This window comes from Uloborus diversus, chromosome 1 (genome assembly GCF_026930045.1).
Source record: "Uloborus diversus isolate 005 chromosome 1, Udiv.v.3.1, whole genome shotgun sequence".
NCBI lineage: Eukaryota > Metazoa > Arthropoda > Arachnida > Araneae > Uloboridae > Uloborus > Uloborus diversus.
The window spans coordinates 202,944,330-202,968,426 of NC_072731.1; the positions used below are offsets into that span (position 1 = coordinate 202,944,330).

General features: G+C 31.7%; 1 pseudogene; it reads left to right on the plus strand.

The window, feature by feature from the left end:
• Positions 1–24,097, plus strand: part of LOC129234138 (nephrin-like) — a 356,279-nt pseudogene that overhangs the window by 157,808 nt on the left and 174,374 nt on the right.

Below are 24,097 nucleotides of genomic sequence, written 5' to 3' on the forward strand. Positions count from 1 at the left end.
GATTTTATGAAGACTAAGAAAATAAAAATCAAACTCTTTTTATTTTCTTCAAATTACTGATCACTTGTCGAAGTTTTTTTAAAACTAAGTGAGCAGTAATTTAAAATAATAATTTCTGTATAACAATAGGAAGACATTTTTCAATTAAAAAAATATATCTTGTAACGATATATGCACATACGTACGTACAACTCAACACACAACAGTGGCTCAACTAGTACATAATTTTAAAGGGGAGGGGCACAATAGGAATAAAATCTCATCAATTTGATTGATTTCATTGCTCGTCAAATCTCTGAATTTTGAAACTTGTAATTTTAAAAACGCAATTTTAGATGGTCTTTGATGATGTTAGGGGAAAGAGCGGTACAGGGGATTCAGCAAAAATTTGTAGAAATTGAAGCCTTAAAACGCGGTTGGAGGCCATAGTTATTGACGTTAGGGTAAGGGATAAAGTTCCAGGACTCTCCCCGATCTTTTTGTTTTTCTTAAAAAAAGAATTAATAAAAGAATTAAATTTTAAAAAAAGATGAAAAGGAAAAAATAGAAATGAATTCCTCCTCCCCCTCTCCAATTTTTCGAAATTGCAGTTCCAAAAACGCAATCGTAAACAAACTTTGTAGATTTTTTTACGGGAAAGTGTTTTGGAGCTCTCTCCTAGAATTTTTTTCAAAACTGAAGTCCGAAAACCTTAAGCACAATATTCTGTGATATTATAAGGAGGGGTTCAGTGACTTTTCAACTTAAAAGTTTCATAAGTGACTAGTTATGGAACCTGTTTTTTATTTTTTTATTTATTTTTATTTTTTAATGATATTAAAGAAGGTGGTTCGGGGGCCCTTGCCCGAATATTTTTCTGAAAATGAAATCTTAAAAACGCGATTCTAGGACTATATTTGTAACATAAAGGACAGCAATTTTTGGAAAATGAAGCTCCAAAAAGGCTACATTAAGCGATTTTCGGCGCCATTTTAAGCGATGTTCTAAGGAAAAAAAGATTTCTTCTCTGAATTGTCATTATAGTACTCTAATTACTTGAAAACAAAGAGTCAAGAAAAGAGCAATCTTGTGCAAATGAAGGCTTCGTCCCTCACTGTATGTTGTTTATTTTACATAGCCTGAATCGTGTAAGAAGAACAACCAAGATATGTAAAATCAACAACCTACAAGCAGGGTAACGGTCCCAGCGAATCTGTAAATATTGAGGTTCAATGCGATGGTGTTGAGGGGAAACACACACACACACACACATTCAAAAAATCCGCGGCCGGACACCTCATTAATTTTACACTTTTTTAACAGATAATCCTCGGATTATAAGCATGAAATACGGTACAATCCATTCTTTTTTAATTTCAAGCAGGTACGCGCAGAAAAAAAAAGGAAAATAAATAAAAAGCTATAAACTATCTGAAAAAAAGTGAGGGACCCGGACCCTTTCTGGCCTTTCCACGAGCCACCATTGCTCACAGGTATTTGTATCAAATAAAACGTAATAAGAATATAAGACACACCGAAAAGTGATGGACTTTCTCATTTAGATATTTTTTAGTCTATGATTTCTATGCTTTACGTTACATTCCACGTGCTTTGAAGTTACAAGACAATCACAGCTTTTCTCAGTGCGAAAGAAACAAATTAAAGAGAGAGAATAAGTTAATATTAAAAAAAGATGCGTAACGCTAAAATGAACTCACCGTATGTTTCCATTGAACTTTCCATAGTTTCCAAGTTTGGCGAAATTAAGCTTTAAATATCAGAAGCAGCAATGGCAATCCATCGATAGTGGAGTTATACGAATGGCTGGATGATAATCGTCGAAAATAACACACTGACAAAACTGACGAGGTCCAAAACTGAAGAGGAGCTAAGGTATCTACTTCAAAACTGAATAAATAATAAAACAACAATTGTCTATGCAGATCAGTGAAACAAAACAATTTGTATTTATCAACGTGCAAATGTTTGCCGTCTATAAAATACATATTTTTTCAATCTTTGCACGATGTTTAAAGCTCATCTCTTTTTTTTCAATCCTTTCCTCAAAAGATATTTTTAAACATGTATATATTTAATTCTTCTTTTTAAAAAGCATTTTCTAACACGCTTAAATTAAAGTATTGCTTAGACATTTTCAATCAAACGTTCCATCTAAAACTAAATGAGCCTATTTCTAGTGTATTAACATCGATATTTTAGCACCAGACCAATCTTCTCGAAATTAGCCTTTGCATATTATTACACTCTAAACATTTAAAACTGATTTTAGAAAACACTTTTTTTCCGCTTACATGGTTAAAAATAAAAATCTGATGATATCAAATTAATATAAAATGCATTATAAGAAGCTTCCCATTAGAAACAAGTTTGTCTATTTTTTAAGCGTTCAATTTTACTGCAATTTGAAGAACTGTTGTGCAAAGAAACATTTTAACCAGAGTTACATTTGGAGTCTGAATACGAATAAGCTGGAATGTAGTTTATATTCCAGTTTTTTCTCTTCCCAAAAGTTAAAAATGATATATATAATAAATGTTATCAAAGTATTGTTTTTTATCAAAACAAAAACCATTTGCAACAATTATAAGAAAAAAAAAGAAATAATAATTTTATTTTTCCCCCAATGGGCAAAAATAAAAGAATCCAAAGAAAATTGCTACCCAACTGATTAATTTTTAGTACTAAAAAAATGGGGGGGGGGGACATATTGTTCTTATCTAAACTGCATTAACTCTACATCCGCGCTTAAAGACGGGGTATGAAAAAAAAGTCTTCTTTTCCCCTCTCGTTGAAAAACATTTTGACCGATCATGCAACACTTCACGTTTTATTTTTACATGCTTTCTAAACAGAATATGATTTATTTAATTAAAAAAAAAAATCTAGCATTTTCAGCACTATTTAGTTTTTTTAATGGATCTTACTTTTTTTTCATCTGAAGATTGTTATGAAGAAGTTTTAGGTGCCGGAAAATATCGTATCGACGAAATTCAAGTTAAAGTGCGGTTAATAATTATTAAAATGTTATTTCGGGCTGCATAAACATATTGAAAATTAAGTGCAAAGCGCCAGAATTCGCTAAAAACTGCTTCGGTATCTATGTAATACCACTATTTTTTAAATAATTTTCTTCAATATATACCCGTGGGCATATAACGTAGACTATATTACGATATTGTTTTCAGAGAAAATATTTTTTTAAAGCAACCGAATTTATATGTTATTATATACTTGCAAGTTTAAAAACATGCAAAAATCTTTCGGCCAAAAAAAAAAAAAGTTAACATTGTCAGCAATATTAGTTGAACGCTTTGAATAAATCAAAGTTCTTCAACAGAATAAAGGGGCAAAAGGTTTTAAACAACATGGAGGCCAAAATGAAGGACAGTTGAATTGTGTTTAAGCTTCTTTTCCTTCGTTATAGTTTTGCTAATCCGTTTCCTTTCCGAGTTAGTATTTCGAGGAAGTTGTGGTGAGAGTACAGCTCAGTAACCAAAAGTTTGGGAGGAAATTACTCTAAAGCTCTTCGTGCAGACTTACTCTAGCAATTAGCAAAATTAAATTTGAGAATGCATTGCATACGAGGTTTCTCTGACTCAAAAGCATTAGACTGATAACTGAATTACTTAATAAAAGCTGTAAAGCGGAATACGGTTTCGTTTAGTTCCAAGTACAAAGTGGAAAAAAAATGTGTCATTTCAGAAGAAGGTAATCACAAATTGGGAACATAAAATTGTACGTTTTATGGGAAACACTAAAAGCATTTTTACGTTTCGTTATAGCCTAAGTCCTTTGAATGTTTTCATTATTTAAAAGAACATGCATTTTTAAATTTCAAAATGAGATCTAAATAAAACTTAAAATGCTCAGAAGCTATATTACCGCCTTTATATTGAAGTAAACTGAGATATTTACTGTCGGTTTCCGTATTAAACTGTTATGAGATAGTTTACGTCATAGTAATAGTGCTAGTAGTAGATATATTGGAATCAGAACAAGACATGTAAGATGAAATAATTTAAAATAAGAAAGACTTACAAGAAAAAAGAATTTACTATAAGAAGACATATAAGACGAAAATACCAGCACCAACGCACAGGATTCATGGTATAAATGGGCATATATTGTTGTCCAAAAATGTTTTCAGTGAAATAAGAGGATAAAGTAAACACGTCAAGATAAAAAATATTTCCCACGAGTTTCGGTAACGCATCTCATTCCGATTACTCCAGGTCCCTTCATTCGCTAGTATAAAAACAGCAGAACTATACAACTGTCGAGTTGTTTTTAACAGCTCTACTCTCATATTTTTGAGTAGCCACTATGCTGTTTTTTTTTTGAGCATAAGACAGCATCATTCTGCTGCTCTTTCACCGTTGACAATTTTGAGTTTTGGTCAACTTCTTCTGTACTAGTACGTTCTTATCAAATTAGACATTAAAACCGCGAAACGCGATGTATCAGTTATGGCCGTGTTAAGAAGAATTTGCAGTTTCCCAAAAACTGTACTAGCTACATAATGCGTGAAAAACTAGAAAATGTTCGAACTTTTTTCATTTCTTACCTGATAACTCCTACACTATGCACTTACTGACCATTTTAAAGCGCAATAAATTTAAAACAGATAAAACCTAATTGACGAGCTGTACGACTAATAGCTTTTAAGCTATCGCTCTTTAACTATGGCTTTTTTAAACCAAAAAATGTAAATTGTATGTGTTGATCTCTTTTTAGACCAAATATTGATAAACTCATTTTTACAAGAACGTGTATGATAATTCAATTATCTTATGTATCTATTTATCAAAGGCTTTTATTTAGCTCAAAACGAAGTCTATAGACGAATGGTTTCTTTCGCAATTGTGTGTAGGTTCTCTTGCAAAAAAACAAATAATCGGAAAATTTGATTTTTGAAGAAATTATCCAAAACACTTCTGATGAAACATGAGGACGTTATACAAATAAGGCAAGCAATGATATAAAAAGACTTGAATACATTTTCGCATGAGTTATACATCATCATACCTATTATAGATTGTGATCGAGTCACGCTTGTGACGTCAGCAACAATGAAACGTGAGCCACGACATTATAATTTGCTTATATGTTCTGGTAATGTTTAACATGCAGGAAAGGGCTTAATTGGGACAAGGCTGAACTGGATCCGGTAACGTAACTGTTTTACTAGTAAGACTGTCATTTCATGGGAATGAAGAAATAAAAAAGTGGTCAACAATGAACGCTACTACTACAGTTTAGGATTAATCCCCTGGAGTAAGGGTTAAAATGTCAACTATCCTAACATCACCAAACAGGCAATGACTTCGTTCTAATGTAGAAGCAATTTTCTCCCATTATACTATCTTGAAGGGCGATTTTCTAGTATTAAGATAACATTCAGGTTATAAAATAAGTTACTTTATGCCAAAAGCTGCTTGTCATTGCTTCAAAAAACCTAAAATTTATCTTAACATACACAATTCGTGTAAATACGCATTCAAGTCTTCCATTACCATTTTTTTTGTCTTCTTTTCTATTCCAGTGTCCTCATATTTTCATCAGAGAGAAGTGTTGGGCATTTCTTCACAAATCAAATTTTCCGAATATTTGATTCTTAAAGATTGCAAAAGAACGGATGAGTCGAGGAGTATATAGACTTCACTTTAAGCTGAAATGAAAGCCAATATTATTAATATATATTCTATTTAAAAATTGGAGATTATATCGACATTTGATGCTCTTTGAAGCAGCTTGTAACAATAAGCATCAAAATATGCAGGGTAAGCATTTTAAGATGAAGAGCTGAGAAGTGAAAAAAAAGTGCAGTTTTTTTTTTTTTGTAGTTTTCCACGTATTAAGCAGCGGGTACAGCTTTTTCAAAACTGCAAACGTGAATTCACACTACCCTATCTGATTCAAATATCACATTCATCGCGTTTTGCAATTTTAGCCCTTTTTTGTGTACATATTGTTTCACATTGAATATTTTTCGTCTTGGTTTTGATCCCTTACAGCCAAAGTGATAACGTATGTAAGTGTACATACAATTCTGCAAAAAATAATTCATTTTCTCGCATTAACGACGAATTTTACGATTATTGCTATTGTCATTAAACTGAAGCGAAATCTTTACTTACTGTTTTGTTACCAATTAAACTATTATTACTGTTGAAAGGTTGTGTAAAGCAGAGATTCAGACAGCTGAACATAAACAAATACGTTTAATACGTAATGGGGACACACATACAGCAAGACATATAGAAAAGTAGTGAAGCCCGATAAACAAGACTGCGGCTCTTTAAATAGAATAGAAGGCAGATTTTCAGTATCCAATGATGTTTCTCAAATAGCAATAAGCTTTCTCCAAAGTCCGATGGTGGATTAAAGAAGAGATTTTGCGAACTCCGTGGAAAGCTGCAAATGTCTCTTTCAATAAGATATAAGCACAGTTCTTTCTTTTAAACCAATGGAGAAAGCGATTACATTCAACAATTACCATAGCTAATATAACTATTAATACCATAGCATAACACACGGCATGAGCGCAAAACTTCAAAAATTTACGTATTAAATCTCTTTTTCGTTAGAAAATTACTTTTGGGGCCGTTCACAAATGATGTCAAGCTTTAAAGGGAATGGACGGGTAACTCGTATCGTAGTAACAGGTAGTAAGAAGGCGAGGGAAAGGGTTAAGATAAGTCAGACGTAATACATTTTCATAGCAATAGCTATGAAAAAGAATACTGTAAAAACAATATAAAATTCCATAATGCCGAAGTCAGACTTCCATACTGATTTTGTTTATGCGTGTAGTATCCCTTGTACCCTAATCGCTTCCAAGCCGTTTTTTATGATTTACATCTGAGAAAGGAATAGAAAATAATATTAATCCGTGAAAAATAGTTTAGCGGAACAAAAAAAAAAAAAATATTTAATTAAGTTTCGAGCATAGCCCTCCCCCCTGATACCCCGCGGCGTGGGGAGGAGGCGAAAGAGGTATGAGGGCGCACACACTGAAAATAAAAATACTATGTTAAAATTGAACGCAAAAAAAAAAAAAAAAAAAATCTTATGAGGGGCGCACTTTGAAATCTTGCGGGAGGAGAGTTGCACTGAAGTCTATGTACGCTACTGATTCAATTCATATTATGGTATATTTCACAAAAAAAAAAAAAAAAAAATCAAACAAAATTCTAGTTAATTTTTGAAAATGTATGCTTGATCTTAGTTATGAATATTTTTTCCCAATTAATTTATCGAATATTTTGATACTGCGTAAAATAATACTAGGCAATTTGAACCCTATCTCACATAACAATGCTTCTCTTATTCCATAAAACGCTTTGTTTATTCCGATTTTCGTAAGAGACCTCATTCAAAACAAATTATTTTTAGTTCAAAGATTCTTTGTATAGCATTGGTATTCGACCTCACACTCTCAAAACTCATAACAAACTGCTTAAGTATGAAAAAATGATTACTTTAATGCATCAGGTGAGCATTTTAAAGACTTCTTCCCAGTAGAGTTGAATTTCTGCTTTAGATTACAATTTACACCTCTTTTAGCTCGGCAACTCACGTAACCTGGGAAGATGTTTAAGTTATGGAAATGTAATGGCTAAGTAATAAATAACTTGTGGGAAAGATGTTGAAATTCCACAAACTTCGCATCCAGATTTTCTGAAATCACTCAGTCGTGTTTCGAGTTTTAAGTGAGTTTAAAAAGCCCGAAAGATATATTACTGATGGTTGAAGTTCTAAGTTTATTATTATGTGTTCTTGACGAAATGTTTCTTAAATTACTCTGAATCTGATTTATTTATTTTTAATATTGTTTTTTTCTTTTGTTTTTAGTCGTTTTTATTATTACAAGATAGTTATCAACCTCGATCGCTTTATTTTACCAATCTCCTTTACATGAGGAAGAATAACATTGCATAGTTAAGTTTGCGATTGAAAAGTAAAATTAGATATAATAAGGTTTAATTGCACAAAATTTGCAGATTTCTGCATTCATGCGTTTCAAATTTACAAGGAGCTCCTTTTTTAATTTTTACCAATAAAACGCTGAAAGTCTCTCCGTCGGTCAGGATTTTTGTCCGGATCTCTGTCTGTCAAGATCTCAGTGACGCGCATAGCGCCTAGGCCGATTTCCATGAAATTTGGCACAAAGTTAGTTTGTAGCAGGGCGGTGTGCACCTCGAAGCCATTTTTTGAAAATTCGATTTTTTTTCTATTCTAATTTTAAGAACAATATTATCATAATATGGACGAGTAAATTACAAAATTATAACGTGGAACCGTAACATGGGCACAAGCAATTGGCGAGAAAATTCACCATACATTATCTATACATATAATAAAATAAGATGTTTGTGTGTGTGTGTGTGGCGCGCTTCCCGGGAAAACGGTAAGGCCTAGAAAGATGAAATTTGGTATACAGGTGTAGTTTTCGCTGAAGTTGTGCACCTCGGGCTTCGATTTTTGATATTTTAATTAGAAAAAAAGTTATTTAATGTTTTATGTGTTTTTTTGCACTTTTTAGTACTTTTTACCTCACAGACCCCGAACCAATCGCACCACACAAATATTTTTTGTACTATAGTGTTCGAAATTTAATTTTAAATATGATGAATGAAAACATTTTGAAGATAGAGCAATTTTTGTATTTTTTATGACTTTTTGAAAAAACCTTCAATTTGCATTTTTTCCTGGGTTTTATATTTTTTTAATATCATCCTTCAAGAAGTATCAAAGCCTCATTTCTAAAATGTAAGTTGGTAATAGTAAAAATATTTCGCCTTCTTCAGAAGAAAAAAGTTCTTAAAAATACGCAATAATTTTTTTTTTAACAATTTTTTTAATGCTGAACACATCATGTCTTTCCATGCATCGGTCGAAAAAAGCGTTCTTCAATCTTTCATGCCACTGACGTCACTACTTGGATTTCGATTCAATATTTACGACGGAATCTTAAACGCAAACAATGTTATTCTTTTTTTTAACTATATAGCTTACTTCTACATTTTATAACGTGATGACCACGTGTTTTTCCGGCAGCGCTTGCTTTTTTTTCTCTCCTTTTTTTTGTTTTATTTAGGGATTGCATTTATTTCTCCCCCCCCCCCAAGCTGGACCTTTTGCTGTATCTATATTACGTTACATTTCATAGTTGTGCGCATTTAATTCAATAAAAACAGCGAGATTTTTTTTATCTTTGTCAAACGCCATTTATTGCACACTACGGGGAATTTGAGCTTTTTTTTTTTGCTCTACTTAAATTTAAAAAAAAAAGTGTTTTTTTGAGTGATCTTCATTTTTATTAGGAAATGAATGGGGAGGTTAAAATAAATAGAGATGCATAAGAAAATTTAGAGATAGATCGTAAAGGTAGATTGCCGCCGAAGGCGGCAATCTTGGCGTAAAAATGTGAATGGCTCAAAAAAAAAAAAAAAAAAAAAAGATAGAGATGGATTGATTAATACTGCTGCCAAATTTATTTAAGCAGCCGCAGAAGGCGGCAAATGTGAAGTAAAAAGGTAAATGACAAGTTAGCCAAACAGCCGCCGTAGGTGGCTGCTTGCACAGAAAGGCGACTGGCATAAGAAGGCGAACCAGCTGGTCGCCGCAGGCGGCTAGTTTGTAAATATACAGGCGAAGCAAAAGACCTTTTAATTTTTTATTACGGGCAAAGCCGTGCGGTGACCACTAGAGCAAAATAAGGGAGTTTATGATTAAAAAACATTCTCGTAAAAGAGATCATTTTTGTCGAATAACTTTTCATCCATTGGTTCACTTTTTTTTCATTGAAAAAAGGATTCCTTGCAACATCGAAACGTATGTATGTAGTAATCTACTAATCTACAATTTTTGTGCAATTAAACGTTGTTATATCTTTTTTTACTGATAACATTGTATATTTCAATTAACAGCTATTTGTTGATTAGGTTTATTATATGTCAAGACAACCAATAATTTAACAACAAATAAATGTGTATATTTTAGTAAACTTTTTGTACTAGTCGAGTTAAATATAAATAACATTTTTCCCTTCAGTATTATGTCTAGCAAGATTTTTAAGTACATATTCTTTAAAAAAAAAAAAAAAAAAGCTTTTGCAAAGTGAATGACATTTTCAAAACGGTGTGCATTATTAATTTTGCACTAATGACTGCTTCCATCCTTGCATGATTTCTTTCCTATAAACTGTATCAGCATGTTTTCTTCTGCAACATTTTTTCTAGTACAAGAATTATCTGTACGATTCAATTTGTCTAACACAGTGAAACCTCAAACTTTTACTAGTTAGAACTAACGGGATTTCAGACCATCATCAAGTTACTGAGATTACAGAACATATTATGCATTTCACATGTCCTGTACATAACAGGAACTACAACGTGGCGGAAGTTGATCATAAGTGTTGCAAGAAAGAGAGAGAAATACCTTTCAGTGTAAAATATGTTTTACTTAAATATTAATAAACGTAAAATATATTTTGTATGACAGTAGAAAATAAGTTTTTAAATAATGATTTTATTTACCGTATATCTATTTCATCTCGGTCAGCTTTCGGATAAGCGGACGTTCGGATTACGGGGTTCGGATTAATACGGCTCCACTATTTTACGATAGGCTTTAACATATATGAACTTTACCCCATACCTGATCACTTTGTTTCAGATGAAAATAATACGATGTAAAATATAAGCAATAATTGAATGTCTCGAGATATAAGCCCAATTAGCCAGTTCTTTTCATTTGATGAAGCAAACAAGCTTCCTTTCTTGATCAGTGAAAAAAAAAAAAGATGCCTGCTAATTCTTTTTTTGAGTTTTAACAAGGTGAACTATTAATTTTGGCAAAAATGTAAAGAAATATGCACTGTATATTTGACGCATAAAAAATATTGATGGTTAACTTTTGTACTCCTTTCTTATTTTGACAATTTGCTATTTTTTCTTGTATTTCCAAAGTTGATGTATAATCTATAAATAAATGTAAACAAACTTCCAGCAAATGTTAGAAACGAAGTACCTTGCACAAACTTTACTTCTAGTAAGAACCTTGTATAAATGCGTAATCTATAACAAGTGATAATTAAAACATCTGAAAAAATATAATTGTCTTGTTTAACAATACAATTTAAAATTACATTCTTTTAACCAATACATTCATGGTTAGCAGCTCTGAAATTTAGGGAAATGAACACGGCAGTGCAACCATGCTGATTTGTTACATAAAACGGTATTATATTATTCATAAGCATAAGTAGTTTTAGAGCAAAAAAAAACTTTAGTGCATTTAAGATACGGAACTTTCTTTTCAGTTCTGTTTAATAAAGCTTCTAGGCCAATTCGGAATTTGGGAAACTGAAACAAACATTTAAAAAAATATCGTATTTCTTTTTGGTAAACAAAGTCAGTGTTAGATGATTCTGAGCTTCAGTTTTCGATTTTAGCATTAAACGTTTTGCGTCATCAAATTAAAGAATAAATAACAAGTAGTTTTATGCTCTCAAAATCGATCATAATCATTAAAAATAAATTGTGCACATATTGACTACAATATTTTTGTCTAAGGATATTCTACTAAAAATTCCTGTAACTTTTTAGAACCCAGCAAAATTGAATTAACTGTAATCCTGACGAAATACATTGTCTAACTATTGCGTTTTAGTTATAATTTTTCATAAACATTTTATGTTTTACGCAAAAGAATTGAAATTATCTTTACCCATGTATATTATGACTTAAATATTTTTCTCTGTTCTTCAGACCCCAAACTACTTCACTATGGGTCAAGAAACTACCTTCAAATAACATGCAGCTACAATTTCTGAGAAATATTACTATCCAAATATTAAGAATACTTTATTAAATTTGCAGGTGTTTGCTTTTCTCTTAAACATGTGCATTTGAAGCTAAGCTAATGTATGCAGATGGTATGCTCAAGTGCTAATTTGCTGGAAGTCATGTTCGCTTAAATCACTTTGACAACTCTCGATTTGAAAGCTGCGTTCTCTCCAAAATATCTCGAGAAGTAGACAGCGCTCTCTTATACTGTTAACGGAACTTTAAGCACACAAGACGATATTACTAGCTTATTTCGCCGGCCGAAAATATGATTTCCGTATTGTTTAGTGAGCGAATGTTAATGTAACGGAATTGGAATTATAAAATTGCAACGTTGGTTTGCCAGAACGAAGTTTATGTACTTAACTTTCTCTTACTGTTATATATATATATATATATATATATATATATATATATATATATATATATATATATATATATATATATATATATATATACCTTTTTACCCCTCTGAGAACCACTTGTACCTTTCAGAATTCTTGGCGGACTACATAGATATTGTTAATGTAAAAAACAAAATAAAAAGATATAGATAGCGCCAAATTAACACGTTAATGATTCCCTTGGTCTTGCTTTGACGTTTTGAGTTAAAAAAAAATCGGCAGACGCATTAATTTACGTCTCACGAGCCAAACTTTAAAATGATTATTTTATGACTGTTCACTTCGTGGACCACATGAAAACAGTCCATGAACCACAGATTGAGAATCACTGATCTATACTATTAAAACATGAGCGCGATGCTTCTCTCTCTCTCTTTCTCTCTGTGTTAATGCATTTGCGTGTGCGTGTTTGGGAGGGAGAGAGAGGGGGGGGGGAGAGATAGAGAGAGATAGTCTGCGTATCGGTAACCTTATCTTCTTAGGACTGTCAATATACACCACAATGACATCCAGTGGAAGCCATCCCAACCTGTCTCACATCTCTAAACCTTAATAGGCCGGATATATAAATAAATAAAAACAGTTTACAAGACATCCAGGGGAAGCCATCCCCCCCCCCTGTCTCGCATCTCTAAACCTTAATCGGCCGGATATATAAATAAGTAAAAACAGTTTAAAAGACATCCAGGGGAAGCCATCCCCCCCCCCTGTCTCACCACTCTAAACCTTAAAGAGTCGAAGATATAACTTCATAAAATCAGTCCCCAGAACACCCAGATGAAAGAGTTAAACAATTATCACCGCAACCAGACTGAGCCTTTGCAAGTGACTAACGGGAGTTGGCAAGGTCTTTCAGTTCACGGCTTAGGGTTTGAGACTTTAAATTACTGATATTGGTTTTCTTTCTACAACAGTTTGTCATTTAAAAAACAATAACTCTTTCACTACACGAATCTCTGATGGAAAACAGCAGAATAAAAAATTTGAGACTGAATTTAATTCAAGATAAACTTCTGTAACAAAAATACTGGTTTAAAATCAACGAGGCTTAAAATCATATCGCCGAAAGACTGCTTTTAAATCCAAGCATTTGAGAATACTCTAAGATATTAAACGATAATATTAAAATAACTCAAATTCCGTGCCAGCTACATGACACTTTTTGATAGTAGTTTGAATACTATTCATTGTACTAACCAAGAAATAAGCTGTTTTTAAACGAACTAAGGGACCACTCTCCAAATACGTTTTTGTTTTCTTTCAAATCGTCTTTAAATGCTATTATCTTTATGTCAGTAATATACAATGCGCCGCAAGCAAAATCTTTTCAAAATGGTTCTGACACAATGCTTGTTGGTTTATATGTAAAACAACCTCCTATATCTAAAAGGAACCTCCGTTTACCTTACCGTCACATTATTTTAGGAGATAGTGTCCCCCAATTTCTTTCAGTTTTCGACTCTTTCATAACCATTACCTTCATTTGGTATGAATGAGAGCATTATATTAACCATTGACATTCTTTTGAGGGGTTAAAAAAATGTGTCTTTGTATCAGGGTCATTTCACAGTATTTTTGACATTTATGTAGAGTCCATAACGGGACCTTTTTTTTGCCATTACTTTTTAATTTACTGTTTGATTTACAAATTATTTTAATTTGAGTTGTGTGTTGGTAAAAAAAGCTCAAAATAAAATAATAAGCTAAATAAACAGTAAATAAAAAAGTTGTGGCAAAAAAAAGGAGCACTTTACGTACTCTACATAAATATCTACATTACCGTGAAATGACCCATCAGGTTAGTAGATAAATGGTGTTCCCCCATTTTAAAATATTTTTAAAACGCTAAAAATGACATTTTAGACAGTGAGAAGCAAAGGATTTAAGTGGCAAAGTTAGAAATATGGAGATAACCAGTACAAATGGTAGGTGAAGCTATCCTCTGTCTTGGGGCAGGATATGGTACTGGTAGCCCTGGTAGGGGCTTCTGTACAGCATGATTTAGAAAAAAAATCAATGAAAGCCTACCTAGGAAGTTATCTTTTTTCTCGTTTTACTCAAAACTTGAAAATGTCCACTTGCATCACTTTGCTTCTCACTGCCTCATTTGTTTTCTGAACTTTTAGAACACTTAGTAGTTTTTCAAAGTAAAACAAATTATCCGCATTGTTCTTATGAACCCTCATCACATTGTAAAATTACTTGCTGTTTACGAGTCGCGTCACGCATTTTAAAAGAAGAACCTTCCCGTATTATTTGTAACTAGTGGTACCCGCACGGCTTTGCCCGTAGTAGAAAATTAAAAGGTCATTTGGTTCGCCTGCATACGTATTTACAAATAATGGGCGATGAATTTTTTGCCAATTTGCTAAGTTAATTTGCTCGCCCATGTAATGTTAATTTGCTCGTCTATGTTATGGTAATTTACGAGTCCATATTATGATAATTTGCTCGGTAAAATGTTTTTAAGATTGGAAGAGAAAAATAACAAAATCGAATTTTCAAAAAATCATTTCGAGTTGCACTCTCCCATGCTACAAACTAATTTTTTTCCAAATTTCATGCAAATCGACTGCATGGTCTAGGAGCTTTGCGCGTCACAGAGATCCAGACATCCAGACTTTCAGCTTTATTATTAGTAAAGATTAGTCAGTTGTTCATTAACATAACGGAAATTAAAAATTAACTTAAGTATGCTTATGATAAATTATCAATACAAATTTACATTTCTGGGGATGATTTTCGCTTTCATTACTGCTTCATCTAGTGAGAAACAGTGGAGGCGGTGTATCCGAACTTGCTGCAAATATTCATGTTTTAAAAATTATTAAATCTTTACCCCTTCAGAACAATGTAAACGTTTCATACAACGCTCCCTTCCCGTCCAGTCTTAAGAATGGCTTTGAAGCAATCGAAAACTATAAAAACTGAGGGAGGGTGAGGGGCGGACTCAGAATTTTTGCAAGGGAGGACAATTATTATTATTATTTTTATTATTATTTCTTTTTCTTTCTTTTTTTTTTGCAGATTATTTGAGTCATCTACAAAGTAAAAGTGACTTTTTTTTTCAATGTCTCTCAAAGATTTGCCATCAATAAAATGTTTGTTCAGCCACGGAAAAAAGTAGCCCAATTGGCTACTTCTCACGTAATCTTGAAATACTATTATAAATACGTTATCCCCTTCACACAAGGTGATAAGCAAAGCAATGTATTAAAGGAAAAAAATACGTTTTTTTTTCTTATTTCACTGCATTTTTATGCGTAAAATAGAAACGAAGCTCTCGTAAAAACTTCCACTTTTAAAAGGAGTACTGTCAAGATATAGAGACAATTTTGTATTGCAAGCTTAAAAATATTTTGGGACCGAATGAAAACTTCGAGGAAAATATTAGAACTACATGGCTTCGAGTTATCGAGAGTTGGCTGTGTATCGAAAATTAATAATTCAATAATATTGTAGGCTCTCTATTTATGTGGCAAGCTAACTACTGCTTATTCAGCTCAGACAGTTGTTGAGAGCAATATAAAAAATTATTGTTCATTCCGATTCCGAGTCACAACTGACTTCAACTGTATTTATGTCGAGGACTGCATACTAAGTGCCTTGCCTCCATTATTTTTTATACCGATAGATGGCAGCACCATCACCGGATCGAACAGTTAATGAGAATTTAGAACTAGTCCAGGAGCTAATAGCTACCTGGTGCTAGCACCCCCAGAGGTATCGTCTCACTTGGAGGACATTGAGACCACGAGCATATTTAACGTCGCCCAGTCCCCTTTAATGACGACGGTGGGTCTTCGACCATCGGGGTTCGAACTCAGGACCCTCCGGCCCCGAATCCGACACTCTACCGATCGGGCTGCCACGCCCCAATTATTGTTCATACAACAATATTTTTTCAGCGCGATAGAGTAGCAAAGTATTTTGAATGGAACTCTAGCAAATCCCGCTAACTCCTTGGCTTTATCGGAGTCATGTTATAAATTTATTTCTGTTTTCAATGACGTTTGCAAATAATTTTCAGAACTTTTTCTATGTTTTCTCAGAACATATGTCATTTAGACCTCTTATGTTTTTAGTATTATGAAAAAAAAAACTATAAAACGACATATAGTGGGCAGATTCATTTGATTTTCTGTTATTGAATTCTGCTACTTTCTTTCTTTAAGTATTTAAAAAAGTATGCTTAAATATCTGAAACGTTCGTTAAGTGTTCAAATAAAATGAATTATAAATTTGACATATCGGGAATGTTGGGAGAAGTGAAATGGTTAAGATGGCTGAGATTTTTCAAAATGAACAAATTGGAAATTTATTTTGAAAATTACAGTACATAAAGAAAGAGCATTCTATTTTATAATGAAACTTACATTTAAACAATATTTTTTTAAGTTTTTGGCAGTACATTAGTGTTTTTTAAAAAAAGGGGGAAATGTTCACTATTTTTTCCGTGGGGCAAAGTGAAAAATGAAATATTTTTTTTATGAAATATTTTCTATTCAACTTTAGAAAATACGATTCATCAAATGAATCAGTAAATAAAAGATTAAATGAGTGAATGAAAAGATACTGAAACAATAAACTGAAAATTAAATTAGTTAATTTATTATCATTTGAAGAAAAATAAATGAGCAAGTAAAAGAGTGAATGAATAAGAAAATAAGTGAATAAATGACTAACTCTCAGTGAATTACTAAATATGAGGAATGTAAATGAATAAAGTAATTAATAAATACGTAAGTGATTCAGTAAATGAATGAGTGAATAAACAAAATAAACTATTTCACTTTGCCTCATCCAATTTGCCCCGCATGTACTTGACTGAGTGTAGAAAATATTTAAAATACAAATAGGCGTAATACTAACTAAATAAATATTTCACAGAGTATTAGGAGGTCTCAATTAATATTTAAAATGTTAAAAACAAGAACTTTATCATTTTATAATAACAAAAACAATTTTTGACTCACAACAAATTATTACAAAATGAATATTAATTTTTAAAAGTTACCTGTATTATCATACGCTTTAATATTTGGTGGTATTTTTTACTTGACTGGAATAGATTACATGTACTTTACTATATAGTTAAAATATTACCAGATAGTCGGCGATAAAGGCAGAGTAAATATTTCACTATTTCACTTTGCCCCACATTCCCCTCTTACTGCACTTTTCAAGCATGAATAATAAAGTGCAAATTTCAATCGTTGAACGATAAAGAATAAAACACATTACGAATAATATATTTTTTGTTAAGCTATAAAATTTTACATTTTTCTAACTATTTTAAGACGTTTCGAATTTAAGTCTTAAAAATATTTTTTTTTTAAATAAGAAGCGCAAACTATGATTTGATGCATTCTAACTTGAATATTTTGCGTAATATTCTTATTTTGCTTTTTCATTTGACCATCAGCTTCATTCGAAATTTCAATGATCAGGTTTATAATAAAGATCAATTAGTTCGAGATGTTTCTATAAACATTTATAAAAGTATTTAAATGCCTAAGCTAATGCATTTAGTCCTTTGAATAATTAAAATGTAGATTCCCATTTTTACTTTATGATACTTATATAGTCTGCAAGAGTCATAACATTCTTCCAATTTTTGCCAGCTCTTGTAACATAGAAAAACAGTTTACCATTTTCATGTAATAAAAGGGTTGGATACCTGCGGTTAAGCTAAAATTAAGTGCAGACTTGCGAGTGCACAAAAAACCATAAAAATGATTACACTTCTCGTTCTGAAAGCAAAGTTTTAAAAAGTCTTCTCCATCTTCTTAATCTAAACTTTATTTCTGCATCGTTTGTTCGCCAATGAAGCATTACGCGCTCTACCGCCCAGCATTAAAAATTGATGAGCAATAAATCACACTTTGAAGTTAACGCCTTTTCAATAACTTCTGCATTAAAAAATAGTTCAACTATAGAGTAGACGAACTATATTTAGAAAGTAATTGCTCATCAGTAATTATATGTTATAATATTAATATTACATATTTTAATATTATATATTTTTTCACAGCATTTGTAAATTGTAAGGAGTGTCTCTTAAATTTCACTATATTTTATTTTTACTTTTTTGAATAGCGTTAAGTGAAGAGGGATTGTTACGATTTTATAGTTTGAAAATGACCTTTTTTTTTAAAATTGTATTTAAAAATCCAAGTTAAAATAAATTAATTACTAACTTGTTTCCGAGATTTTTTAATTTATTTTTTCACATTATACCTTTCCCCGTATAATGCTACTCAAACATCATTAAAAATATGGTGCAATTTCAGCACTACATCTCTACTAATTTTTATTATATTTGACTGAATTTTTACATAATTTTGCTTTTTGTTTTTTTAATATCTGTTGAGCACGCACTATAAAATATACATGACAAACTCATATTATATTTTCTATTGAACGTATTCTTGTCACATTTTAGCAGTTTTAGTGTTTACTGATATTTTTTTTGCAAAGAACTTAAAGTGTTCTTTATTAACTTGCAATTCAGCTTTAAATTTCACTTAATTTTTCTAATTGATTTAGAAAAATGATTTTGAAACTCCACCAACTCATGTTTAATATGCATGCATATATTTACATATCTGCTTCAATTTATTCAAAACTTCAAAACTGCAGCTCATACTACTTAAGCAAAAAAAAAAAAAAAAAAAGACCAAATCTATGTTTTATATACCATGTCATTATTCGTATACAGCTTCTCAGCATTTCATCCGCCGGATTTGTTTTCCTCTTCTTATTTTCTGCATTCCTTTTTCTTTCCAGATAAGCACTCCAGTTCTGACATCCGGAAGCGGAGTGTCTAGTGAACTGGTTATTCGGGTCCAATTGGATGATAATGGATCTTTTTACCGTTGTGAAGCCAGCAATTCCGCTCTCAAGAAACCATTAGCTGCATTTGTACGATTAACAGTCAAATGTAAGTCATTTTATACAATGTAGCGCTTTGGAAATTGCATTTTTCCCCTTCAGAACTGTTACATGGTTTTTCTGTAAATGCTTTTATTTCGCAATCCTTTTTTGGGCTAAAATATTCAGTAGAATAAAGTAAAATGGCTTCATACTTTTTCCTTTATAATGCCTATATTTTCACAAGATCTTTTATAAACAAGCACACCTATTACTGATTATTATAATCTTTATCAAATTTTCCTAACTTCATTAAATGTTCATATTACTTTCTTACCCCATGACTAGAATTATACTAGCTGAACATGCAGGCATGCATTTAGTTTTGGTGACTCAAATGAAAATAATTGCAATAGTTATATTAATTTCTAGCACAAGCTATTCATTGAAAATTGCTACTGATATGTAACGTCATTGTTGTCAGAAAAAGAAAAAATAATTAATTTAGATTTGATATTACAGCAAAAACGTGTTTCAGGGTTACAAGGAGCCTCTTTTCAACTAAAAATAAGTTAGTTAATGGATGAAAAGACATCCGGCAAAAGCTGCCGGATGTCGTTTTGTACACAAGCTCACTAATTTTGCATTAAAAAAGGGTTCCTTGTAATCAAAGAAACACGTGTCCGCAGCAATCTGCATTTTGTTCTTTTATACGTTGTTTTTTTCTTATTTTACTTTTCAAGTACAAAGATAGTGTTTTATTTTTAACTTGGATTCGTTTAGAAGTTTAAATATCATTACCAAAAAAAAATTGAAAGACAATTAAAATGAGATAGGACTTGATTACAGAATCAAACTTTCAAGGAATAAGAAGAGCGATGCATAAATAGTTTTACATTTACTCCACTTGTAGAGTGATTTCCACCGCTTAATCCAGCATGTTAGCATAACGTGTTAGTATTATTTGCATCCGCCAACGTATAGCAATTGATCGTTGGAACAGAAGCAATAGAGAAGATCACTGAACCCACATCCTTTATGAGCAAACATTATTTCTGTATTAAAAATAAATAATAATTTATCTCCTATTATGCAACAAAACCATACATGTAGGGATTGCAATACCGGACCAAAAATGCAATACCGGTATTCGGTATTTTAAAAACGTGATACCGGAGTACCGGTATTAATACCAGTATTAGAAATTTTCCAAGAAACATTCAAACACATAATGTTTCGTTATCATATTTCATTATTTGGTATAAAATATGCATTATTTACTTATTGCGAACAAATATAAAATAAAGGAACAATAATAAAAATCAATTAAATTTTCACTGAGCATGTAAGTAACTAATTTAGTAATAATAATTATTGGTACTGTTAATAATGCACTTCATACCTCCTGTAGTTGCTTGAAAGTTCTACATCTTTAAATAATTTGGTTTTTAACCATTTGATTTTGAAAAATAATTTTTGTCAGTGTGGGTGTTTCTTTTTTACTGTGTGCAGTTTTTTTTATCATTATTATTTATAGCTTATTGTAACTGTTCGTCCAGTGATAGTTTTTTTCCAGTATTAACATCATCATAAGTGATTTCCTCTGGGTCAATTTCTTAGCTTGTTATTAACCTTTTGGTTTGCAATTTACAATGAATTTGATCTTGTCAATTTTTTTCCCGTTTATATTCAAAATTCTTTATAATTATGTAAATATCTCAAAATACGTTTCAACTGAGTATGCCTTTTTTCTTTGCAAATGTTTAAGGCATTATACATACGATCTCGCTTAGTTTAAAAGTGAACAGCAAGACAGAACAGTACGCTAATACCGATGACAATAAATTACTGTTTGTTATACTAACAAGAAAAGTTTCCTCTTAAAATTCAGTACAGTCGAGACAAGTATTTTTTTCTAAAAATATCATAAAGAATAGCTGCAATTGATTTTTAGAATAAACTATTCATAACGCAACACTTAAAAACTTTTATACATTTAAAATTAATTTTCACAAGAGGGCAAATCTAAAAAATGGAGATTTTAAAAACGTTGTTCACATAAACTTACGAAAGTACAATCTATTGCACCATCTACAGTTCAAAATATCATTATGCAATATTTCCGCTACTTTTCTTCATTAAAGTTCTATAAATTCGTGCTTTTGAAGCCGAATTTTTACTCCAGTAGATTAATTTTGGTACTGTGCCTCATCAAAGACGAAAGTTAATTTCAAAGTAAGAGTACATATCCAATTAGTTAAATTGAAAACTCTTTAATTACCAACTCTTTAATATATTTTACTAATACCGAAAATACCGGTATTCTACCTTATCAAATACCGGTATTACGAAATTGAAAAATAGCTCCAAATACCGGTATTCGTATTCCGGTATATCGGTATTGCAATCACTACATACACGGGAAACCACACTGGAATGCAAAATATTTACATTTACCAATATCCTACTCATACAAGACTTCACTTGTGAGACGACCTCCGTACGCTCTGCTAAGTACGAAAAAATCAACATGTTTATGTTTTAGCGAAAGAAAATATTCCTCCTTGGGCAAAAATAGTAATTTAACAATTTATATCCCATTAGCCAACAAATTTACAGAAAGGATACCGCATTGAACTCCAAAAATATTTACATTAACCAATATCTGAATCATAATAGATTTCACATGTGAGCTGGGCCTTAGTACGCTCTTTTATGTACAAAAACATCAATGTGTCTTAATAAATGTAAAATTTAAATTTTAAAATTTATTGGTGTTTTTTGTATAACCAAAGGTGAACTTTCATCTTCAATCAACATTTTCGCTTCCATCTTTCCTTTTCATTCAATAAAAATTGTCTCAGCTGATGTCCCAGTTGAAAACAAAAAGAAATGCATGTCTCTTAAACTTCAAATATCAGTATTATGTACAATACTTGCGAAACACGTATAAGTTTTCTTTGAACCAAATATATCCTTATTTCGACGGCTAAATTGTTTTTTCAAACTGCCTGTATTTTGAAAAAAATAAAACGACTGTTTTAAATATGGTGTTTTTACATGACTTCAATAAAGAAAAACGACTTTCGCTAATCTCGAAAGAAAATCTTCACTTCCTACACAAGGCATTTCTTTCCCAACCTGAACGTGGAAAACTTTTATCATGAATCTTGATAGTCTCAAGAAGAAACATAAAATACCTTCCGGGAACTGGAGTCCAATGTCCATTGTTGCATCCTCACGCATTAAACACTCCTATCACGTCTGAAACTTTATTTTCCGGGACTATTCGGTGGCGATATTGATTTGGCGTTTACCTTTCCCAGTCTCGTCTTATTTTTCCATCCATTCCAAGATGTTGTCTTCTTCCATTTATATCCGAAAGAATAGATACCTGGAGAAATTGTGGTGCTGATGTCTCTGCTCTATTTACTTTGGCATCAAATGCTCAAGGCTGATGGGTTTTTTATCCTATGCTCACTTCTCTTCGTGGAAGGTTTCAAATGCAAAGCTCTTAAGTTGTCAATCAGTGAAATCATATACAGCGATAAAACATTCTTAAAACCAATGAAAAGAAAATAGATCAAACAATGACAAAATTAAGAGATAGTTTTAAGATAAATAAGTTTTTCAACCCCCCCCCCCCCCCCAAAAAAAAAAAACCTTAGTGTTGACTCTTGCTTCCAATATTAATGATAAGTTTTCAATTATATAAGTTATCAGTAAACAAAAAAAAGTATTACATTGGGAGTTCAAATGTCATCAAGCGGTATTTTATGGGTGCTTTTTAGTGTGTCATAGCTACTGCATTTATTCTCTATTAGCACATTTATTCAATTTCTTTTGTAGGTGATATTTTTTAAACCGGTTTGTTTTCTTCGATAAAACATTATGTTGAAATCCACGAGCGACTTGAAATTGCATAATGTTGTTATTTTTTTCTTAAATAACTGCCTAAGTTAACAGTTTCTAGTATATTCGTTGCATCTCAGATAGAATAAAAAGGACTTCTATGTTTTTGAGTGTAGTTCTTTCAAAACTCCTACCCGATAGAGTTCAGAATCCCAAAGCATATTATCATGGGAGTGAACAAGATGTATTATGTAGTACGTTACGGATGTATTTTCTAATGGCAAAATGTAAAATATCTGTTTTCCCTAGTTGTCGCCAGTGAGATTACGGAACATACATTAGGATTACGAATTTGCCTGATATTATTTTTTGTTACTTAAAATATTGACTGGTATGTGAGGCTAATTTATATGATTATGCAAGTATAAGTCATGGAACAGGATCACATTTCAAAATCTCATCTTCCTTCAGTTATTTATTTGAACTATTAGGCATTTAATAACAAACGGAGTGACAGGTCAGTATTGTCTTCTTAATATCATATTACGAGGCATAAGACTACCAATATATGTATCATTCAAAACTATATTAGAATTTAACTTTGGCATAAAAAAATTCCTAAGCACTGATTGTGAAAGTGTTTCGAGAACTAAATTATTTATCGAAACAGCTAAAACTTTCTTTACAAAACAAAACACAGGCAAATCATTTATTGCTACTCAATAGCGCAGAAAGTCCTTACAGCGAATTTGAAAATACTCTATGCGTTTGCCTTTATCCTTTTGTCGCAAACATTGTGCGCTACTTCGTTTTTATTTTTAATGAAAATCCTTTCGAACAAAAATTTTAAGTGCATTCCTAATTTCTGTAGTTTAGAGTTTAAGGATTTTTTAAAGTACATAAACATAATTTCCAACTGATCCGGCAGTCATGCATGCTTATATATTTTTACATCAAGATAAAATTCTTCGTTCAGGAAGATTTGTGTGTGGGGGGGGGGGGAGCAGGTTCATGTTTCCAGTGTAGCGGTAAAAAAAAAAAAAAAAAAAAAAACTCGATAGAAATGCCGAAATTGATAAATTTTATTTCGCCATTTGCACTTAGGGGAATAAA